General features: G+C 38.9%; 1 protein-coding gene and 2 long non-coding RNA genes across 4 annotated transcripts in view; all 3 read left to right on the top strand.

Annotated features, from left to right (window-relative positions):
* LOC149107206 (uncharacterized) overlaps positions 1 to 22883 on the top strand; it is a 65084-nt gene that overhangs the window by 16536 nt on the left and 25665 nt on the right. The gene's annotated exons all lie outside the window — the stretch shown is intronic.
* LOC149107208 (uncharacterized) overlaps positions 123 to 22883 on the top strand; it is a 65163-nt gene continuing 42402 nt past the window's right edge. The window contains exons 1-2 of one of the 2 annotated variants that reach the window (XR_016209287.1): positions 139 to 420; positions 1760 to 2919. This is a non-coding gene — a long non-coding RNA (uncharacterized LOC149107208). Of the gene's footprint in view, positions 421 to 1759; positions 2920 to 22883 lie in introns of those variants that run through there. The other variant, XR_016209286.1, reaches the window with a different exon arrangement.
* On the top strand, positions 5284 to 9027 carry LOC110053355 (uncharacterized). The gene is made up of 3 exons (XR_002297130.2): positions 5284 to 5413; positions 7687 to 7790; positions 8682 to 9027. It is a non-coding gene; the product is annotated as an uncharacterized LOC110053355 (long non-coding RNA).

Below are 22883 nucleotides of genomic sequence, written 5' to 3' on the forward strand. Positions count from 1 at the left end.
TTTTGAGTCAGACTATAGAGACAACGTTTTGACATCTACTTGGGGGACCTGGGGGTATTCACTAGAGCCTGTAGCCTCGCCCGAAGGCTTCGTCGGTAAGGGGTCGGGGACAGGCGACACTGGGAACGAGAAAATCCGGATGTTTCGTGCCGGCTTACACGACGAACTACCCGGCTCAAATAAAATACTACCAAAATACTTTCTCTTGCTGCGTTTCGACCTCCGACTTTTGTGGGAGCTAGGTTGCTACTGTTTGCGTCCTCTAAGGTCCGTTTTTGCACTGCTACGGTAATAATGACCTCGGCAAAGGAACACTTCAAACGACTTGCCACAAGCGTACTTCCGAGGAACTACAAACTGACGTTGAAGCCAAATCTTACGGAATTCACCTTCACCGAGGAAGAAGTTATCGATGTGGAGGTATGATAAAAGCATTAAGTAAACGGAAACGACCTCAATTACTCTCGAAGATTTGCATCTTTATATTTTAGCTTCTGTTTTTTCCGTGTTTTTTTTTTTTTTTTTTTTGTCGTTCTTACCCACATGAGTGTGTTGCATGCGGTGGGGTGCGAGGTAGGGAGTTGATGGGGAGTGGGGAGTAGTCCAGGAGGGACATCCCTTGACTTAAGGTGGCTCCCTATAGTTTTACGATCGCACGCGCGCTGAGGACGAAAGCTCAAGTAATCTACGCGCGCTCGAAGGAAAACATCACTGTTTTTCAATATTTCATTAGGGTTTCAACAAAACACTGACCCCCAGTCAACTGACCCCCTACTGACCCCTCTACTGACCCCCTATAAAACCAATGGGAAAAGGAAAATTAAAAAAGCCCAGAACTATCAATGGGACCGATTCAAGTTCATCAATAAATTTAGCTTACCTGAAACTTCCAAGATGGCAGATGCGTTGCAGATTTCTGACCCCCTTGTTCTCCTTTGACTGTTTAGTGGAGGTTTTGTTGACGGAACATCGAGCACGGAATAAGCTTGAAAATCATCAAATATTGTTTTCGTACGAATTGGGAAATTAAGCAAAGAGAAACGCCGACAAATGAGCAGGCTCGTGAAAGGCTCGTGATGGACTGCTCATGCAAGCAACACGAACACGCGTGTAAACCTCAACCGGAAGACCTTTCGCCTTGTTTTCGCATTTTAAGAACTGTGGTAACTGTAGTATACACCATTTGGACAAGCCCGGTGGATTACTTTCTCCTTGGTGAATAAGAGGCAAATCATTGAAAAACAGTAATGCCACTTACCGTCCATGACTAAAGCCATGAGCAACGTAGTTTGTGCATGCGGAAGGCGAGGGACCTGGGGCTACAAGGCTGCCAAAATAAACTTCCGGTTGATGTAATTGTGTGCATGTTCGTGTCGCTCGCGGTTAGTCGCGTACGTGTTAATTTGCCAGAATTTCCTTCAGTTGCTATTAATTTTTCATTGGTTAATTTTCTAATGGGTACAAATACCATATTTGATGATATTCCAACTTATTCTGTGCTCGATTTTCTGTGACAAATCCTTCAGTCAAATGAGAAGGGAGTCGGAAATCCGCAACGCGTCCGCCATCTTGGAAGTTTCAGGTATGCTAAATTTATTGACGAACTTGAATCGGCCCACTGATAGTTCTGGGCTTTTTTAATTTTCATTTCCCCGTTGATTTTATAGGGGGTCAGTACGGGAGTCAGTTGACCAGGGGTCAGTGTTTTGTCGAAACCCAACTTATCTAACCTTTTATGCGTATTGTATTTTATTCATAGGATGGAGTAAAATTGGTAATTCCTCATGTACTATATAATCCCTGGCATCCTTACATGAAGAAAAAAAGAAAGGAAAAACTGTGAAGAAGAACCCTGGCTTACAAGATACATGTATGTATTTATGACTATTTAGGGGACCATGGAGACTTTTTAAGATTTATTTTTGTAAGAGCTATTGAAAAATTATAATGGCAAGCAAATCTTGGCATTTCCCTAGTCAGTCTCTATATATTTTATATATAAACAAGGTTATTTGCAGATCTGTTTTCAGAGTGCTCAATAGTAAACTAGAGCATGATTTTAACAGATGACGAACTGAGCAACTGTAGATTTGACTTGGCATTTTATTACTATTTAGTTTCATGTTACACAACTTCTGTACAGCACTTTCAGGTAAAATTGCAAAATGCGAAGTTACATTATTCAACTGATTTGAAATACACATTCAACCGTTGGAAATATGATAGCTACAATCAGTGAATGCTTTTACAAAACAATGGAAAGGTGGAAAAAATGGATCACATTTTGAAACAAAAGAAACACACTTGAAAAGAGGGTCACACTTGGAAAGATGGGTTTCACGTGGAAAAATAAATCACAGTTGGAAAAACAGGTCACTGTTGAAAAATGGGTCACACTTGGAAAAATGGGTCACACCTGGAAAAATGGGTCAGCCTTGGAAAAAAGGTCAAGCTTGGGAAAAAGGGTTAAAATTGGAAAAATGGGTCACGCTTAGAAAACTGGGTCACACTTGGAAAAATGGGTCGGATTTGAAAACAATGGGGCATACTTGGAAAAAGAGTCAAACTTTAAAAACTGGGTCACACTAAGAAAAATCGGTCACACTTTGAAAAATGGGCCACGCTAGAAAAAATTGGTCTCACTGGGAAAAGAGGGGCACACTTGAAAAAATGGGTCAAACTTAGAAAAATGGGTCACACTTGTAAAAAGGTTTCACACTTGGAAAGTTGGATTACACTTAGAAAAATGGGTAAAACTTGGACAAATGATTTACACTTGGAAAAATGGTTCACACTTGAAAAAAAGGGTCACACTTGGAAAATTTGGTCACAGTTGGAAAAAAGTGTCACACTTGCAGAAATGGGTCACTCTTGGAAAAAATGGGTCACACTTCGAAAAATGGGTCTCTCTAGCAAAAATGGGTCACACTTGTCAGAGTTGGTCACAATAAGAAAAATGGGTCACAGTTAACAAAACGGGTCACACTTGGAAAAGTGGGTCACACTTGGAAAAAAGGGGACATACCTGGAAAAAAGGAAGTAATGACTTTGCGCTAGTGAATCGCGAAACTCAGGAGGGGTCTAGTTTTAATCCAAGCCAACTTAACCGCAGGGTAAAAATAATTTGATGCTTCTTGATAAGAAACGTAATGAAGATGGCATCTACCTGTCAACGGAATCATTCCGAAAACAAACTGAAATGTAGTGGTGCTATCAAACTGATTGCCAACAACTACTTGCAACGAAAACTGACCATAAACTGGTTGTTTCCAAACAATTTACGCTATTTCGTTAAAAATGGCGCTGAAAATGCAGACGTTCGACGAAAACATCTCAAAGGAAGGCACTCTTGAAACCACATGGCACCCAAGATTATGAAATGCGTTCTGCGAACACACACACACACACACACACACACGCACACAAAGTTTCACAAATTTGTTCCTGCAACAAATGTTTCTGATTATGAAAAGATTAAGAAGTCTAGAGAAATATGGCTAGGCATACGCTGCTTCCAAGTTTATGCAAGGAAGTCCTGGAAAATGTATGCTAAGCTTCAATAATACCTTTTGGATTAAACTGTTTTCAATTTCGTGTTTAACGGTTTTATTGCTTTAAAACATGAAAAATTGTAAAACTAATCAAATTCCTCAGAAGTCGATCAGTTGTTTTGCCGAAAATGGTTATTCCAACCAGCTTATTTCCACGGTGCTTATTTCCAAAGCCAAATTTCAAAACAGTTTCCGATTTACTTCAAAGAACCAACCCGTGGAAAGTGAATATTTCAGATAAGTAGTAGTAGTAGACAGAAGTCTTTTGATACCACTATTTGTGCAATAATTATCGTATTAGCTTGAAATATAACTATAGCTTGACAACCTTCATTTTCGTTATATATATGTGTTAAGTTGTTTCAATGGTCACGTTTCGTCATCTTGGAGCTCAGTTTAAATCACGAGCTGATTTCCCAAGCGAAACAATTGATTAGTAGCAGATGCTAGTTTCGGTAACAAAAGTATAGCACCGGAGTGAGTTGTTAGCGCTAACCCACTGCCGGCCGGCCAGTGTGCAGAGAATGCCCCCTTAAGATGCCACCGTCAAAGCCCGTCTCGCACTAATGGTGTCATAACGCCATGTTGTGATGATGATGTAGCAGATGACAGACTTCCGTAGTGCACCCTACATCAAAGCCTTTTGTTAACAACTGTGTTCGTTGACCATAATTTTCCTGGACCAACATTAGCCTTACTGATTACTGAAATAAAAACTGCTATTTGAAAACCTAAGTTAAATATTTACATAGATCTACAAAAGGCTACTGTTTATAGCGATTGCTTATTATGTATATGTATCATAACTGGTCACCTGAAATAACCACTTTTCAACTAACAAACGACTTGGCTCTTTGTAATACATCGGAAATTTTTAAGAAATTGGGTTTCGAAAATAAGAACGTTAACCTTAGCAACAAGTTGGTTGAAAACCATTTTGGGGAATAAAAACAAATCGTCCATCAAGGAATTTAGTAAGTCGTCTTTGTAAAACTTAAAAAGACAATTTTATAGCTTTTTTAAAATTCTACTGAATGAAAGGTTTTGCTAATTCTAATTCACGGCCTTCTTTTATCTTCCGTTTGCACGTTTGTGTTCGAACAAGCTTTTAGCTTATAGACAATTGAATAAACGATAATCAAGCATTATTTGGATACCAATTTGCGCGTATTTTTAATGTTCGCTTGAGATGTTACTTTAGCGTAAAAATATCAGTTTTCGCAGTATTTAAGTTTTCTTTAAATCGTCATACTTTGTCCTTTTAGTTTGAAAGCTCAATTTTCACTAAAAACATTTCTGAACTAAAAGGCTATTAACTCCCCTAAAAAGAGATGACAAATTTGCCTGTTCGACCCTACTTAAGCTTCCCCACATTTTTGGTCATCTTTTGTTTACAACTGTAGTCTTTGAGCGTAATTTTCACACACAACATTAAACTTAAAATTGACGTTAGGAATGCAAGACTTCTTGTAAGACTTGACATTAACTCTGGATGACCTGAAATTTCTTAACGTTTTTGCCATAAGGACAAATTTTCGGTTTTTCCTGCACGGTGAAAAGTTTTCGTTAAGTAAATATTAAGAAGCCTACCCCAGACAAATGTAGCTGGGCATGCGCTGTTTTTCAGTCTCTAGACGTGCCGGCAGGTATTGGCAGTTGCAACTTGAGCTTTAATAATTTGACTTTTCAAATTTACAGCTGTCAATTTCGTATTCAAAAATTTTATCATTAGGCCTACTTAAATCAAGGTAAAGGAACAAACAACATTCAGTTCTCCACAAGGAACTAAGCTGTTGAGAGGTTTTGGACTATCTCGGAAGAGCACTTTAAGGGAAGACCTTCAAGGAGAAAATTTTAGCGCAGTGAGTATTCTTGTCACTAGATTTTACGTTACATTTTACATGTGTGTTCAATTTTAAGCCACCAGCTATTGGCAAACTGGGAGAATTCTGAGTTTCTTTCTGTAACTCACTCCATTTGGTTTCGCAGAATACAATAAGTCCGCATGAAACATTTTAAGAGAGCTCAAACAGAATCAAATTATGAATCCTTTGAATACGAAATTTTCGCCACAAAATACCGTTTTAAATCGTTTATTCAGGTTTTTTGGCTGCCATGACGCTAAATAAGGCTAAGTTTTGCTAAGAAAGCCTTTTTTAGCAAAAGGCGAGATTTTTGCGTTGCATGTTCTTTCTGGCTGCCGTGAAAAGTTGGATGTTAATTACGGGCAAAGCCTAGAAATGGACCTGAATCAATCATAGGCATAGTGGACCATTTTACCACCGTTTCTGCACCAAAACTGATAACGTTTTTCGATTTGCGACGTCAGAATGTCGTCGATATCGAAACCTGACCATTGTACGGAAAGGCCTAGCCTAGTTCTACCATCTGCTTATCGAGAATATCTGAAGACATTTAAATTGATGACGCCACAAGTGGTACAAAGAGCACGACCATTAATTACGCGTATATGCGTAATTGGGCCTCAAAACGAGGAAAAAAACCAGGAAATTAAAAACGAGGAAAAGCCTGAAAAACGATCGACGGGGACGCGAAAACAATGGCAGGACATTTTGCGGGTTGTTGAAAGAAGACATGAGCCACTAGGGGTGGCGAATGGTCCTTCAATAACCGTGGGTCTCGCAAAAGTTTCATCGAATTTCATGGGTCAAGCAGTTTCGGTTTTTAGCGGTTATGTGCGTCTCGCAGTCTCGATTTTAGATAAAGTTGTCTTGGAGTCTCAATTTTATCCAACGTTAAAAAAGTCTCGAAGTCCGGATGTTTTTTTGGTTGGTTTTTCAAATAACGTCTGAACTAGTAGTAATCAGAGATTATGAGAGTGCGTTCGACGCTCTCACTTTAATATATATATACCGTAAATAAATGATTTCACTAGTTGACTTTTAACCTTTGTCTATTGCTTAAATCAAATTTTTTTAGCAGCAACCGAGGTTTTATAGTCAGACACCTGTATGCATAGTGTCAAAGTGCATGCTAATGAAGAGGTCACGATTTGTTGATACGTTGCGTGACGCCGCCAGTTTCTGTAGACTCTTAAGTTTCATAGGATATTTAAATCACGTACATTATTCTATACTAGCATTTGCAATCGCGTGCTCGTTTATCGTAAACAAACTCCGTGCGACTAATTCGAGTATCTCCCCTAATGAATAAAGTAGTCTTATGGATCTTGCCTTCAGAGTACTTTTCCACCGATTCCAAACAATAAAATTTCGACCGGATAAAGACTGAGCTATCTGTCGCGACTGGAACTAATCAACAAATGCAATCAAAATGTAGCTGTTCCACGGTTATCATCCCAAAGCCAAGTCGTGTTAATAAACAAGGACAATTCCCTCAGATTTCGATAAATGCTACCGTCGAAGCGTTAAAAATTCGCCAAAGTCTAACGCTGAGAGCACATAATAGCGAAGCGTACGGCGACTGAAAGGAAAGAAGTCAAGGAAAGATCCATTGGAAAGACGAGCTCACATGGCCTGCTCACATACTCACATGTTCGCCACATGTCTTATCACATGTCTTAGCATTAAACGGTACCAGTTTACTGGACGTGAAATGCCCCTGCAAAAATCAAGCGGGGTGGCCATTTTGGTGTCCTTACAGGAATGTGTTTTTTTCGGCCTATAACCGTGCACAGGGAAACCAACCCTGGAAAGCCATTGGTAAAAATAAGGTTTGCGTTCCACTTCGTCGAACGCAATTAGAGAGTCTGATCATGAACGTCCCGCGGCCGCAATTAAACAACTTCAAAGTTTCGGTCTCGCAATTTAAAATGTCAAAATGTCTCGGACTTGCAAAGAAAAACACCAGTCTCACTTTCTCACAAACTCTTGCATTTACCATTCACAGGGGCGGAGTGTAGGGGGTGCGTACACCCTGAGATGAAGCCTTCCTCTTCATATTAGCTTTTAAAATTTGTTTACCTCACCAGTCAGTTATGCCATTCTTTAGTGGTGAATCCCACTCCTAAGAGAAATCCTGGATCCGCCCCTAGCCACTGTTGTAGCAATGTATAACCAAATTGATAGATCGCCCAGTTGTTAAATATTGTAAGCAGCATTTTCTCTGGTTTTCTTGAAGAATTAAACTAATTTTATGTTACGTTCCTTTGAAGGAATATGAAGTGCTTTGTTTTCTTCTTCATCTTTTTGGGTCTGGCGATGTCACTTCCTCAACCTGCTAACCGTGATCCTGAGGATCTGGAAAATCAGATGGCCGGTATGTGCATCATCTTACTGCTATAGCTAGTGGGCGTCTTCATGCATATGGGATTTTTGAAAGTGACACTGTATTTACTTTATCGTTGGGTACACAATAAATAGTAACACTTGCTAATCATTTCCCTTGCTAATGTATAATAAGGATGATACGAAAAGAGATATGTACACGCTGTACGAATCACGGATTTCGATGCATATGGCTGTTGTTTAGTTCCTTTTTAAGTAAACAACTTTGAAAATCCCGCGATGTGCAAAGGGAACTCTGGGTTTTATTCATTTTCAATATCCTCTTTTTCACAGAGCAATAGTCTGAATCTCATTGTATTAATTTGCCTAAAGGTATCTTTTTTTGTTTTGTACATAACCAGTAAAACGTTTTGTTTTGAGCTCCTTTTAACAAGAATAGTCAAAAGGCTGGCGATGTTCAAGGAAAATTGTAGATTTAATTCCGCTGTAATGTGCCTTTTGTTGTGCAGAAGCAAAACTGAACGAACCAGAACACTATCATTTCATCATTTATTGCCTTGAAAAATTATATATTAGTTACAGTAATTTAAACAGGGCAAGAAGATCTTCAAAAGGCCATCAAGGGGTAGGCCAATGCGATTTTCAATATCTTTTCAATTGTGTATGTGCGGTTTGGCCAATTCAGTATGTTTTTTTAAAAAAAATTCTATACTCCTTTTCTGGGAAAGCTCGTTTTACCGGTGATAGAGACTAGGAGAGAATTTCAAAGTTCCTTTTTGACATGCATGCTTCGTATTGACAAAAAAATAAATAAAAAATAAGAATAACAAAAAAATCCTTTCACCACCTCCTCCCCACCCCCTCCCCCACCCCAGCCTAAAGCTCAAGAAAAACTGTGGGTTTATTTCATTGTAATATTCAGAACTGGAGGAGTCTGGCCGACGTGAGATGACCTTTGACGCCCCCGCTGGCAATGTTGGCCAACAGGGAACCAACCCAGGGAATGTTCCTGTTGGAGATCAATGGAACAGGAAACGTCAGATCTGTCATTGGCACTGGGCTTGTGTTGGGAAGTAGTTCTGGGAGTGTTGCTGTTGGACATCAATGGAACGGAAAACGTCAGATGTAGTTTGGGGCAACGATTTCAATAGAGGTTTCAATTGAACGGCCGAAAATGCTTGTAGTGTAGTAATCGTTTAATGTGGGTTTACCTAATGGAAGCAATAATTGTAGAAGTAGTAAGAAAATAAAGGTGTTTGAAAAGCGGTTTTACTGTTTGCTGATGAGCCACCCATTCATTAGTCTTGAGGGAATTTTTTGCATCGATGTAAAGGCTCCGAGAATGTTGAAACTTGATCCAAGAGTACTACGTGACTCAGCAAGCGAATCTTATGTTAAAGTGCACCTAACCCCAAAATTTTTTTTTCGCTAAAACGAATCTAGACTTTATGCGAAGCATTTGGGCGAAGAAATTTTTGAATTTGGTTGAATCCTCGATTTTCTATGCCCTTTCAAAGTCGCGCTTGAAGGTTTCACGACCGCGTTTTAGGGAGTCTGGGGCGGCGGTACCTGATGAGGTCTACCCAGGAACCAAACACAATGGCGCCTCAGTCAACTCTCTGTATTTGCTCGAGAAAATGGAACACAAAACTAATCGTTCCGATGTATTTTGGGACTAAAACGTCCAAGTTTTGTCTCAGAATCATTTCTTTTTCGTCACTGGAGTCAGAGTTAAGTTTCGATTCGGAAGATTCCGAAATAAACTTCGATCGAGCACGTTCGACAACTGTGAACTCACTGCTTAAGAGCTTTGAGAGCAATTTACAATATTTCAAGCGACGAAGGGGAAGACTTCTTTGCGGACGAGTTGCTTGTATATTAGGAATGGAAAGCTAGATACGAAGTGGAGGAGCAGGCAAACGAAAAGCAGGAAAGAAAACTCAAGGACTGCTTTGGATGGTAATTTCGTCAACTAAACATAAGATTCCCACGCGTGTTTATAGCCCGTTTACATTTGTCCTTAGCAAGAATGTATTTTATCAAGGTGTGATTGTTCTGTTAAATCCAGCTTGTGTTTTACTTTCAGTTGAATGCTTCATGTTTATAAGAGCGACGTACGTGTCGCAGTTTTCGAGACTTGATGACCTCCAAAACATTGGCTTCGATCGATTGAAAATCGTATTGTTTGGACCTGTATTTTTGAAGCTGCGGGAAGCAAGGCGGAAGGAAACATTTCATACAATTACCGATTTCACATTGTCACACGTTTTAAGTCGTAACTCTAAATAACCAATGTAAATTGTTCTCAAAGTTTGCAGCGAAATTCGTCGGATAAGCGAAAAGGATGTGTTCCCTAAGCGGTCCGCACATGTTACGCGGTCATATTTTCGACGCTATATCACAGAATCTTTGTCGCACTGCTGATTTCCAAACCTTCGAAAAACTTTGTGAGTCTAATAATTTTGTTATCATGTAATTCTAAAGAATCAATCTTCGACTTTCATCTAAATCGAAAGAGAAATAAGTGTTGGTTAGCGGCGTACAGTTGCGATCTATTTCCATATCAGCATAACGCTTCTTGATCATGATCGGATCACACAACTTTGTATGTTATAAATACTGCGGGATTGGAAGATATAGGTTGTAGGTAGTATTTCTACAGATTGCTGGTTAGCTTTAAGCAGAAAATTTATGAAAATAGCGTTCGAAAGTCTGCGGAACAAATTCCAGTGAGAGTTCTTCAATGGTTCTCACAGATTCAGTTCGCTTGTTTCGGTTCGACAAAATCAACCATCGTTTACGTCTTTGTTGCACCATTACCCGATCATCGTCAGTTAATTGTACAGTATATCTTTCTTTAAATCTGGAATATTGCTGCAACAGCCGATAGCACCTCTGGAAGGCGTTTCTGCGCACTTTTCGAATGTGTATTGCACCATCCTGAAGGAAATGAGAGGACGTGAGATATCCAACCTTCCTGGGTAGACGTCACAAGAGCCGCTAGACCCATTCTCCTCAAACTCGGTCGTGAAACAAAATGGCGGTGTTTTGGAGCTATTTTCGAGATTTCGTCGGGGCACAGAAAATCGAGGATTTAACGGAATCCAAAAATTTTTTCGCAGAACTATTTCAAATAACAAGGAGATTCGTTTTAGCGAAAAAAATTTTTTGGGGTTAGGTGCACTTTAAGCTTGTTGTGTCTCACGAAATGATCTAGCTCTAGTACATCACAAACTTAAGAGAGAATGTCCCCGAAGACCGCGTGAAATTTTTTTTACACAAAATTGATTTCCCTCATCTCTCGCTCAGAGATACCCCATGATGAGTTAATAAACGTAGTATATTTGTTTTGTTCAGATCTACATTTGTTTTCCAAAAAAATTGCAAAAATTCTACATGATGCCAACCGCTACAAAATGGTGGACATTAGTGCGCCGAGTATCAACACAAAGAACTTCGCTCCTGAAAAGTGCAAAATCAAGTTCGCTTTTCTTCTTTTTGTGTATTTGTATGGGAGGTATTGGCAAATTATTTAACCGAAAACCAGGATTTTTCGTCTAATTTTGAATTCACGGCACGTGTTTAAAAATCAATTTTTTATGGTTTCAAAATCTAATTTTGGAGCATTTTTTCAAGACACGTTTTCCCTATGCGGTATAACTCCTTATTAAATCCATTTTGAAATCACTGGTTATTCTTGCAATCTGATTGGCTCTCGGCGGTGCGATTTATTCACGAATCGCACTATTTTTTGCTCTAAATTGCATCTTTTTCTCAGCCAATGAGAATGGGCCAGTAAAACAAAACAACCAATCAGATTTCAAGATTAGTTTAAAGTAATCAATAAAATTTCAGGAAATTGAAAGGCAAAAAGCCATTGTGTGGAGAATTTTGCAACTACTATTGCCAAAACTTTGTTGTAATTGCTGTTTTTTTCCAAAAAAAATTGACGAATTTAATTAATTACAGTTTCTGAATAACGATTATGGGCTCCTTCAGGCTGAAGACCTACTTTAATGGAAGTTCCCAACTTTCAGTGTCCATTTTGACGAATATTTTGGCGATTTTTGTTGAACATCTGCTCAAGATCCGTATGATAACGAGTCCAGGAAAACATAAACAAACGACAACCACACAACAACAAATTCAGAGCCATCTCAAGAGGGTAGATGTTTCCAGGTTTCTGGTAGTTTGAAACGATGCAACAAAAGAGCTCAACTCAGTCGCTGTGAATAAACATAGTCAAAATACGCCCCGCTCCACAAAACAGTGAATGAATGAACGTCTTACGAAGCTGGTACTAGTCCCGCCATCTTGGAAATATCTTGAAACAAATGGCGCCGCAAGAACTTGACAAGGTCCTGAGTATTGCGTCCTTCGCCGAGGTCACAAAAAGAAACGGAGATGATAACGAGCTGGATCCCTTATAATCATGCCATTAAACGGTGTGGAAGAAAAAACGTACCATCCACTGGGCATCGTGCACTCGAGGGAGTTCAAAAGAAATCCATCGCAGAATTACGCAGAATGCACCCTCAAATTTCTTCTCCAAAGACAATGAAAAGTCTCAACCCCAACCACAGAAGAAAGAAAGGCCTTCCATCATTGATTCAGGCGACGGGAATTGAAGTCTACCTGAAGTAGACTATTTTCGTTCTGAATTCAAACTGCTTGTTTCTTTGTCATGCTCGGATGAGTTTTCGTTACATGACATCGTTTTGCATACTAAATGAGACATAAAGGCGTTTCCGGTTCCGCTTTTTTTTTTAACAAACCGGCTACTGGAAAAAAACACCAAAACTCTAAAAATTACGGCGATAAAATTGTGCGATTTCAAAATGGATCTAATAAAGTGGCACTTGAACTTCGTGTCGGACAATTTTGGTCTGAAATCACGCGTATGATTTCAGACCAAATTGCACTCCACTCAGTTCAATTACCATTATGAATCACTTGAGATTAAAGTGGTGATTAGTGAAAATGTTCTTCTTTTCAAGGATATAAAGATTAGTTTGGGACTTTTAATTACTGTACGGAAAATGCATGCGCTATTTCGGGAAAATCGCTACCTCGAGGTGTCAACAACTGCAAATAATCGAATTAGGGTCTGCTGTCGAACCCAAAATTCCAAGAAAATCTTAGTTCTTAGCATCCTATTCAATAAAAATCAATATTATAAGCTCACCTTGTAAATCGAGTGGCTGTAGATGGGGTTTTATCCCTATTTTCTCACCCAAACTGTTATCATCGCATCGACCATGTTTTGCCAAATGACACAATAAACAGGGGTACCGAACGGCTCTTGCACGAAACATCGTAGTTCTTGTCAGATTTAACCATATTTGAAATTCATACGGCTATAGTAATTGAGATAACTTGACTGCATGATACAGAACGACGATTCAATTATTGATAGTTGCAGGTAACCAAATTTTGAAGCCCGAAGACGCGCAATTAGCAGAGTCTAGTCCAAGGTGATAGGTCGCTTATCTTTGTCACACAATGAAGCTAAGTGCACAGGACACCCAATAAAACCAAGAATTCTATGGTAGTATGACTTCGTCTACATGTATCGGCTTGAAACTAAACCTCTGAGCTGAGATAGATACTAGATATCTGGACATCTTTTTGTATGATAAGATTATGCAATTCCGCTCAATTTTACGTTTTCACATGTTTGAGAACATGATATAAATCATGAAATGCTTTGATTGAATTGCTGTTTTTCAGTGTCACGTCATTCAAAATAGATCAAAATAAAAATAAAAACCGTTCCATAGATAAAGTCCAGAATCTGAGAAAACAAAGAAAGTAAATATGCAAAGACTCTCGCCAAGATTCAGGTCACAGCAATTTTTCTTATGCAAGATATGCGGAGAAACCTTTTACTCAGATTTTTGGAGATTTGTATCGAGACGCAATGCTAGTGCCCATCCTGATGGGCATTTTCACTGAGTTTTGCTACAAAAGGGTGAATTTATCTCTCGAGGAACCCAAAAACATTAAAATAATACTTTTTCTAATACAAGAACTGTTCATATAGCCAAATTACCCGAATTAAGTCATTTTTAACCAACATGGCAGCTCTCTCGGCCGTCATGTAAATGCCGCGTCACACAAAAGCTTAGAATTTCAAGCGTGGTCTATCACAAATCCAAGAACCCATTCGGAGCAAAAATTTGTATTAATATTAGTTTTCACCTGCTCTCATACATCATTGAAATAAAATGTCGGGAGGTTCAATAGTTTTGTAGTTTGAATTTTAGAGACTTCCGGTGTGTGTGTGTGTGTGTGTGTGAGAGAGAGAGAGAGAGAGAGAGAGAGAGAGAGAGAGAGAGAGAGAGAGAGAGAGAGAGAGAGAGAGAGAGAGAGAGAGAGAGAGTCAGTCAGTCATCTGCTTGTTGATACCCAGCCGCAATTTTGGCTGTTTTCCCGCCGTTTGGTTGATGTCCCGTCTTGTGGTTGATTTCCCGCCCCGTTTATGGCTGATGCCCCGCCGTTGGTTGATTTCCCGCCTTGATGTGTGGTTGATATCACGCCGCGTGGTTGATGTCCCGCCAGGTGGTTGATTTCCCGCCCTTTTTATGGCACCATAATTGTTGATGGAGTAAAATGCTGTAGGATTTATCAGTTTTAACGGTAATTATTGGCTTTCATTTTATGTGCGTAGATTAATGTTCCAACAATAGCATTATGTACTTTTAAGATTATTTTTTTAGTCGTTTTATATTTTTTTTCGTCTTTAAACTTTCAGCAGGTTCTCTCAGTAATCACCTCAGAAAGTACGTCAAAGGTTAAATATTTAGTGTGTGATCGACTACGAAAATTTGATAAAACAATTAAGAATGCTCTTCCAGTCTCATATAACCCTCGGTGGCCACCTGAACCATTTCTTTAAAGTGGTAAGGTTGATATTTTCATTACAAAATGAAAATTACCGGACTCTTATTGCTGGCTTTCACTATCACTTTATCAAAATAGCCCTCTTTTTCAGAGGGTATTTGAAGCAACCAACCCAATTTACTGTTGCCAGGAAGAGAGAAATACAGCTCAGAAGGTCAACAAGGTGGGATTTTAAATCCCAATGCAACAATGCATCAGCAACTTATTATATTACGTCGTCGAAAAGTGGGACATTCACGAACACATGGCTATTACGATATAGGCCATATCAAAAAGAAGTGTGCCTGAGGTCACCAACTACTGAAAACGTCCCTTGGCTTGGATCACGCGTCAGTAACTACAAAATCAGACACCAAGTCGGCAAATTCAGCAAAGCTTGACTAGGAGGACCATAAGCACCATGAAGAAGAATCAGAGCTAATTATTCGTGACGAATGACTCTCCAGTAGCCAAGTAGAAGTCATCGAAATGCTGTTTTCCAGCCAAATAATTTCTCAGGCCCAAATCACGTTGGACATTGTGAGAAAAATCATGGCCGAACACATGCCGGGATTTAAGCAAATTTGCAGATGATTCTAAGATGATCGAGGGAGCCTATGACAAAGTGGCCTACCAGGTAATATCACAACATGGTATTACCATCGAAGAAACCTGAACCATCGTCGAGCAGAACAGAAGCATGGTTTAACAGCATAACTGAAGTGGAATCTGTGTCTGCTGTCACTAACTACCAACCAAAACCGAAATGGAATAAGCCAGATGAAAACTACGTTGAAAACTTCTTTGGAAAATATTCTGTGCGCCCAAACAAAGAAAAGCTGAAGTCGTTATTCCACGCCAATAACGGCCTCAAGGAAATCCTTAACAGAAAAGACGGTGACTTTGAGCCCTGCTGCAACAAAGTGAAATACATGTTCGAAAAGGGGGCCAACAAATAGAGAAGTTGAAATTAAAGGTCATGTTTGCTTTCAAGTGACCACATATGAACTGTGGACGGTCTTAAAATTACAAGCCCGACAAAAGGATGGACCCTTTCGAGCTAGAAACAGAGAACATTGTTTAAAAACTGTGTACGGTCATTTACAAGTCATTTCAGGCGTAAAATGTACGGTCGTAGAATTATGAAACCAAAGCAAACACAAGAAACAGGAGGGATATGAAGCGTAGCGCGGACATGAAAAAATCACAACGGTTGAAAAACGGTGTACAGTCAATTTCAAACCCTTTAAGTAACGGTCCATAGAAGAAGAATAGTGCCACGCGGCAAGGAATGCGAAAAGGTGCTAACTTTTGCGCAACTTTGCTATTGCTGTATCATTCTTCCGATTGGCTCAATCGACAAACTCTAGCAAAACTTGAGGTAGCTGTATATTTATTTACGCGTAATTGATCAACGATCTTCTTTTCAACTAAACCTCTTCTGAGTCTAAACACTACAGTAATCCTATGTGGGGAACATTGGAAAATTGGAAGCTTTTGTTGTCTTTGTTTACGACTGTTTTGATTGGTTGAATGTTTTAACACAAAGGAAACTACCTTTCAAAATAGAGTTTAAATACATTTTATTTCATAAACCTGCTTTTCATCGGTTGATACATTCTCCGTATGAAAACACAACCGTTTCAATGTGGGGAAAGCGCGTTGTCGCACAACAATAGAAAATGCTAAAGTTCATACGTGGATCAATACTTAAAGTGTACGGTCATTAAACTACAATAGCAAACAAAACCAAAAAAACAAGAAATACTATAAAGAATAGAACAGTCATTGATGTAGCGTGAAGTATGAGTGTAGAACGGCTGTCGAAAAAATGACTATAGTTTCAAAGCGGTGCACGATCATTTACAAATCGTTTAAAGTTTACTGCGTACGGTCAAATAATTATGAAAACAAAACGAAAAAAAAACAAACAAACAAACAAAAAAAGGAGTACGGTCATCAAAATAATTATCATTGATAATAGCTTTAAAACAGTTTAAAATGTTCGGTGTGTAGTCAGGCATGTTAAAAATTGGTAAAAAAGGAAAGGAATTAAATGGTTGTCACTGGCTAAAAATATGGTTATCGGACGTTTCGGCCACTACTGTTGTCTTCTTCAGCAAAAGATGGAAAATGCAAATGTTAAACGACGTCCTGCTAGAATATGTAATAGATGTGTGATAAAACTAAATGAGCAATAGTCTCTAGAGTATTCTTAATGAGTGTAAAAATTCTTAATGCCATTGTACACGTTCGGTAGCGCTATGTGTTCGTTTATAGCGTTCCTGTCTCGCAAGGAATGCCAAGCTTCAAGAATTAGTCTTTGTTTCCATACTGATGATCTGTCGACAATTTCAACGTTCTCCAAATCTATTTGGTGACCGTTGAGCATATGGTGTTTGGCCAATAAAGAGTTTTTGTCCAATGTTGCTATAGCCTTTGCGTGTTCTTTCATACGTGTTTTTAACGCGCGTGATAACTGACCAACATAAACACAGTCACAATCTTTACATTTGATATTGTAAACAATGCCTCTGGAAGCCTCTTTCTCGATCTTGTCTTTAGGTTTTTTGAGTATGTTCGAGATGGTACGAATAGGTTTATGGGCGACCTTGATATTGAAACCTCGAAGAACGTTTGCGACTCTTTCGGAAAAACCTTTGGCGTAGGGGAGGATGACAAACCACGATGGTCGGTATCATTCGTTTCTTGTTGTCTACTCAGTTGGCGGCCATTGTGAATGAAATTTGCAGGGTAGTTATTAGTGGCAAGGACTTTCGTTACTCGTTTAGTTTCCCGTGAAACTTCCTCCTCCGTGGAAGGAATGTTCCTTGCGCGATCCATGAGAGTGCGCACGACCGAGTGTTTATGCTGAGGATGGTGGTGTGATTTGAAATCAAGGTAACGGTCGGTGTTAGTAGCTTTCCTGTAAACAGACACAGCGATCGAGCCATCGTCTTGTCTGGTTGTTTTTGTATCGAGAAAGGCAATGGAACCTTCTGATTCTATCTCGATTGTCGAGATAGAATCAGTAACGAAAGCAACGAAAGCCCTTGCCACTAATAACTACCCTGCAAATTTCATTCACAATGACCGCCAACTGAGTAGACAACAAGAAACGAATGATACCGACCATCGTGGTTTTGTCATCCTCCCCTACGCCAAAGGTTTTCCCGAAAGAGTCGCAAACGTTCTTCGAGGTTTCAATATCAAGGTCGCCCATAAACCTATTCGTACCATCTCGAACATACTCAAAAAACCTAAAGACAAGATCGAGAAAGAGGCTTCCAGAGGCATTGTTTACAATATCAAATGTAAAGATTGTGACTGTGTTTATGTTGGTCAGTCATCACGCGCGTTAAAAACACGTATGAAAGAACACGCAAAGGCTATAGCAACATTGGACAAAAACTCTTTATTGGCCAAACACCATATGCTCAACGGTCACCAAATAGATTTGGAGAACGTTGAAATTGTCGACAGATCATCAGTATGGAAACAAAGACTAATTCTTGAAGCTTGGCATTCCTTGCGAGACAGGAACGCTATAAACGAACACATAGCGCTACCGAACGTGTACAATGGCATTAAGAATTTTTACACTCATTAAGAATACTCTAGAGACTATTGCTCATTTAGTTTTATCACACATCTATTACATATTCTAGCAGGACGTCGTTTAACATTTGCATTTTCCATCTTTTGCTGAAGAAGACAACAGTAGTGGCCGAAACGTCCGATAACCATATTTTTAGCCAGTGACAACCATTTAATTCCTTTCCTTTTTTACCAATTTTTAGCTTTAAAACAGTTTACAGTCATTTCCAAACTCGTTTAGGTGTAAGGTCATTAAACTACAATACCAACTTGAACCAAAAAAAAAAACAGGAAATACTATGAAGTTTAGAACAGTTGTAGAGTTTTTCTAAAAAATAGTACAACCATTAAAGTAAGTAAAATTACATTATACGGTTGTAAAATTACCAAACACATGTAAAATAATGATATGTGTGTAGGATTCTGAAATGACCTAAACAACTTTGGTATAAAGACACTTGTTATTTGTTCGGGATAAAACACGAGCTAAGGTACAAATTTCTAGGGAGTACCCTCTTAAATTTCTTCAGATATACTCCCTGCGTTATGTTGATAATTTTAACCTGTGTCGTTTTGTTTGATTTTATTGTAATGGCATGTTAAAATATGGGGATTCCAAATGAACATATTATTGTTGTTGCTGTTTTCCCTACTCGATCGACCGTCTTGTTTGTCTTCATGCATGCTACACCAAGTATATAAGTCAGCTTACAAATGCTGTTTAACTTGTAAAATATGTAGCTTAAAACCACATTAATTGAAATTTGGCACAATACCTCAGCATCATATGACAATGAGTGTCAAGTAACTTCAATTGAATGAATAGTCTATTTATTTTCTCTTTGATATTTTTTGTGTATAAGAGGGTCTCAATGAGGTGGGGTACCTTCAGTGACGGTTACTGTAAATCCTCGAATTAGTGCCCGGGGCGCTTATTTGAAATTTAGGAGAAGACGGGCGGCACTTATTCGAGGGAGGCGCTTAATCGAGGAGGGGCCCTTATTCAATTTTTCCCAAATCGTGGCCTGGCATGATCATTGTTTTAATACATCATCTGCGCGTAAACAACAGCATAAGCTGCTTATCAACACAAAAAGCTGATCTTAAACTTTAAATCGCAGCACCGTTAATACTTGTAAGTTTTTTCCGAACTTAACGTGTTCACAAACTGAAACAATGCACAAATCTAATACTACACGACGAAAACTATACATCCTTTGTTGTCTCATTATTCGTCCACAAGATGGGGGAAGGGGAGGGGACGCTTATTCGAGGGGGGAGGGGGCGCTTATTTTAAATTTTGGCCGATAGGAGGGGCGCTTATTCGAAGGGGGCGCTTATTCGAGGGGGCGCTAATTCGAGGATTTACGGTAAAAGTTAAAAATATTGTTTTTTCGACGGTTGACAGTGAACAAATTCGGGCATTTGGCGTTTAACGGCTTATTGTGGAAAGCTATTGACGGTTGATAGTAAAGTATTAATACTTATTTTCCTTTTCAATGGCTGACGGGTAACCCTTCTAAAACCCTTGGATAAGGCCTGCTCCTTGTGCTTACTAACAACCTAACGGCAAGATCAGGCAAACGCCAAATGACCTTACAATTGATATTTTATGTCCAGTGTGAACAACGCAGTGTTAGAATGAATATATATTGGAACGTCGCTGGCAATGAAACAAAAGATACAGAGGTTATAACTTATACTTACTGTTAATTGGGCAACATAGTTTGCCTATTTTGTTCTTTACACTCAGCGATCAATTTTGAATACCCATTTGAATCACTGATTTCCTTGATCTACTCAAGTAATCTCCATTGCCATTGCCATAAAACAATACATTTTCAAAAAGAAACATCAAGGTTAGTGCAATTCTAGCCTTAAAAACGTTAATCTAACAAAAAGTACGCATTTTGGTTGATTTCCTGCCACATTTAGCCATTGCACTTAAAAACCGGCCAAAATATGCAATTTCTATGCACTTTTACACTCTGGTATAAATTTTCAACCACATTGGTTAGAAGTAGCAAGTTTTATTTTGATTTGAAGCCGTCGTGTTTGATTTCCCGCAGCGAAAAAAAATTGACTCTTTGCAATTCAAAGTATCGCAACTTACTTGAAATTTCTTAAAATTGGCTGAAACTTTTCTCATAATTGCTTTAACACATTATAAGTATGTGTGAATTTATTTAGCTTATTCCCTCGTAAACGGCTGAAGTGACATTAATTCTTGTCAGTGTGGTTCGAAAAAAAAAGGTGAATGTCATTTCTTGAGCTTTGAATCCAGTGCTAGTCATGCAAGTACACCTGAAAATTTTCATAACTCCAAAAATCGATATTGCTTCAACGGAGGTAACATAAGGTAATGGTATGGGAGTCGGGTGAATCATAATTGATCATGGTTTCCGCGAAAAAAACGTTTCCCGCGATTTTTTTGTGTTTTTAGAGTAAAATGGCTGTTTTCCCGCCGGATCAAAAAGTAAACAGCTAAAAATTCATGAAAATTTGGCGTAAAAGAAAACGGTAAACTGGACGATGGAGATTTGACACATAAATTGTCTGTGCTTAGTTTCAGGTTGTCACATTATGTCTAAAATTTTTTTTGGATTTTTAAAAAACCAAGTTTTCCCTGGCACCGAAGTGCTTGATGAGGAAGATACAGACAGACAGACAGACAGACAGACAGACAGACAGACAGACAGACAGGCAGACGGAAAAAAAATTAAAATTAACCTACTAGCTACTTGTCGTTTGGACTTTTTCAGACTTTTTCAGTCTGTGGCTTACATGCCACCTTGCGTTTTAGTTTAAGTAACACACTCACTCATTCCTCATTGTGGCCTGCAGGACACCTAAGGCCATAGTTTAAGTAACAGCAGTTGGTTCTGCAGTTTTAAGTAACACCTAACGCCTAAAGATGAGCGATGAGCAGGACGGATAGCCATCCTCGAAATATCATCAGGGGCAATGAACATTGACGCCCGCGCTAAGATTAAGTCGATCTCCGACTCAACGTCAGTTACGCCGACAGACTGAGTGAGTGCGGAGATGTTTTTTTTTTTCACACAAAAGTAACGGGAGTATAAGAGCACCTTTTTCTTCTGCTCGACTTCTTTTATTTTTGGAGCACTATCCCCCTCAGTTAATTTCCATATATTCCATATGCGTTCAGTCTGACAGCAAAACCTCAACTTCACCGGTGTACAAAACTCAGTGATCATCTGTTTGTTTAAGAAATTTTGCGTTGCAGTTTTTTTAATTGTTACGTTCCTGTTCCTATTAAAAGTTTACGCGTGCCTCTATTCACCGTTTTCTCCATTGTATATTTGTTTGTTAATTTGTTTTGTTTTCTTTAATAATTGTTCCGGTCTTCTTGCCTACTTGTCATTCGGTCTTTCCTTCTTGATCCTTCGTCATTCCTTTCGGCCATTCTGTCAAGGATTTGCTTTAAGTATTCTAGATCAAAAGCAGTAGGTTCTTTTTTTTATATATACAAAACCAAACTATTTGCCTTTCCGCGGAGTAAATTAATGGCACCCCTCAAAGTTCCATTTACGCGGGCCTTCCTTAACAGGCATGTGACATTGCGTGACGTACAAACAATACATGTTTTGAACATGTTAGCATGGGATTTGGTATTTTTGCTCGTTTCGGCCACTAAGATGGTTAGAATTTACTTGTTTACAAGCTCGTTGAACGGAAGATTTAGCAGACGATTATTTTGAACTGAAAGTAGGGATAAAACCCCATCTACAGCCACTCGATTTACAAGGTGAGCTTATAATATTGATTTTTATTGAATAGGATGCTAAGCACTAATATATTTCTTGGAATTTTGTGTTCGACAGCAGAGACCCTAATTCGATTATTTGCAGTTGTTGACACCTCGAGGTAGCGATTTCCCCGAAATAGAGCATGCGTTTTCCGTGCAGTAATTAAAAGTCCCAAACTAATCTTTATATCCTTGAAAAGAAGAACATTTTCACTAATCACCAGTTTAATCTCAAGTGATTCGGAGTTATACTGTGTCTTGAAAAAAATGCTTCAAAATTAGATTTTGAAACCATAAAATATTGTTGATTTTTAAACACACGCCGTGAATTCAAAATTAGACGAAAAATTTTTCGGCTTAAATAATTTGCCAATACCTCGCACACAAATAAACAAAAAGAGAAAAGGCGAACTTGCTTTTGCACTTTTCAGGAGCGAAGTTCTTGTGTTGATACTTGGCGCACTAATTAATGTCCGCCATTTTTGAAGTGGTCGACATCTTGTACAGTTTTTGCGAATTTTCTGGTAAAGAAAAGTAGATCTAAGCAAAAAAAAATTATACCATGTTTATTAACTCATCATGGGGTATCTCTGAGCAAAATATGAGGGTAGTCTTTTTTGGACCATGTGCCACCTCTCACTCGGTCGCGAAAAAAAGGCGCTCTTAAACACTCAAGATGGCGGTTCAACACAACAACGCGTACATGGCATGTGTGCGCATAAACTGATACCAAAATCCGCGAACCAGTTTGTGCGGCATAACAAAGCTGAATCCAGCAGTTTTGTTCACCTGCCTTAAAATTTTCATTACAATATCTCCTCGCCTCTGAACATACATCCCCTCCTAAAAACTTACAACGCTGGATGGGTACACCTC

This window comes from Orbicella faveolata, unplaced genomic scaffold, assembly GCF_042242905.1.
Source record: "Orbicella faveolata isolate gen_17 unplaced genomic scaffold, um_ofav_v1 contig_27, whole genome shotgun sequence".
Classification (NCBI taxonomy): Eukaryota; Metazoa; Cnidaria; class Anthozoa; order Scleractinia; family Merulinidae; genus Orbicella; species Orbicella faveolata.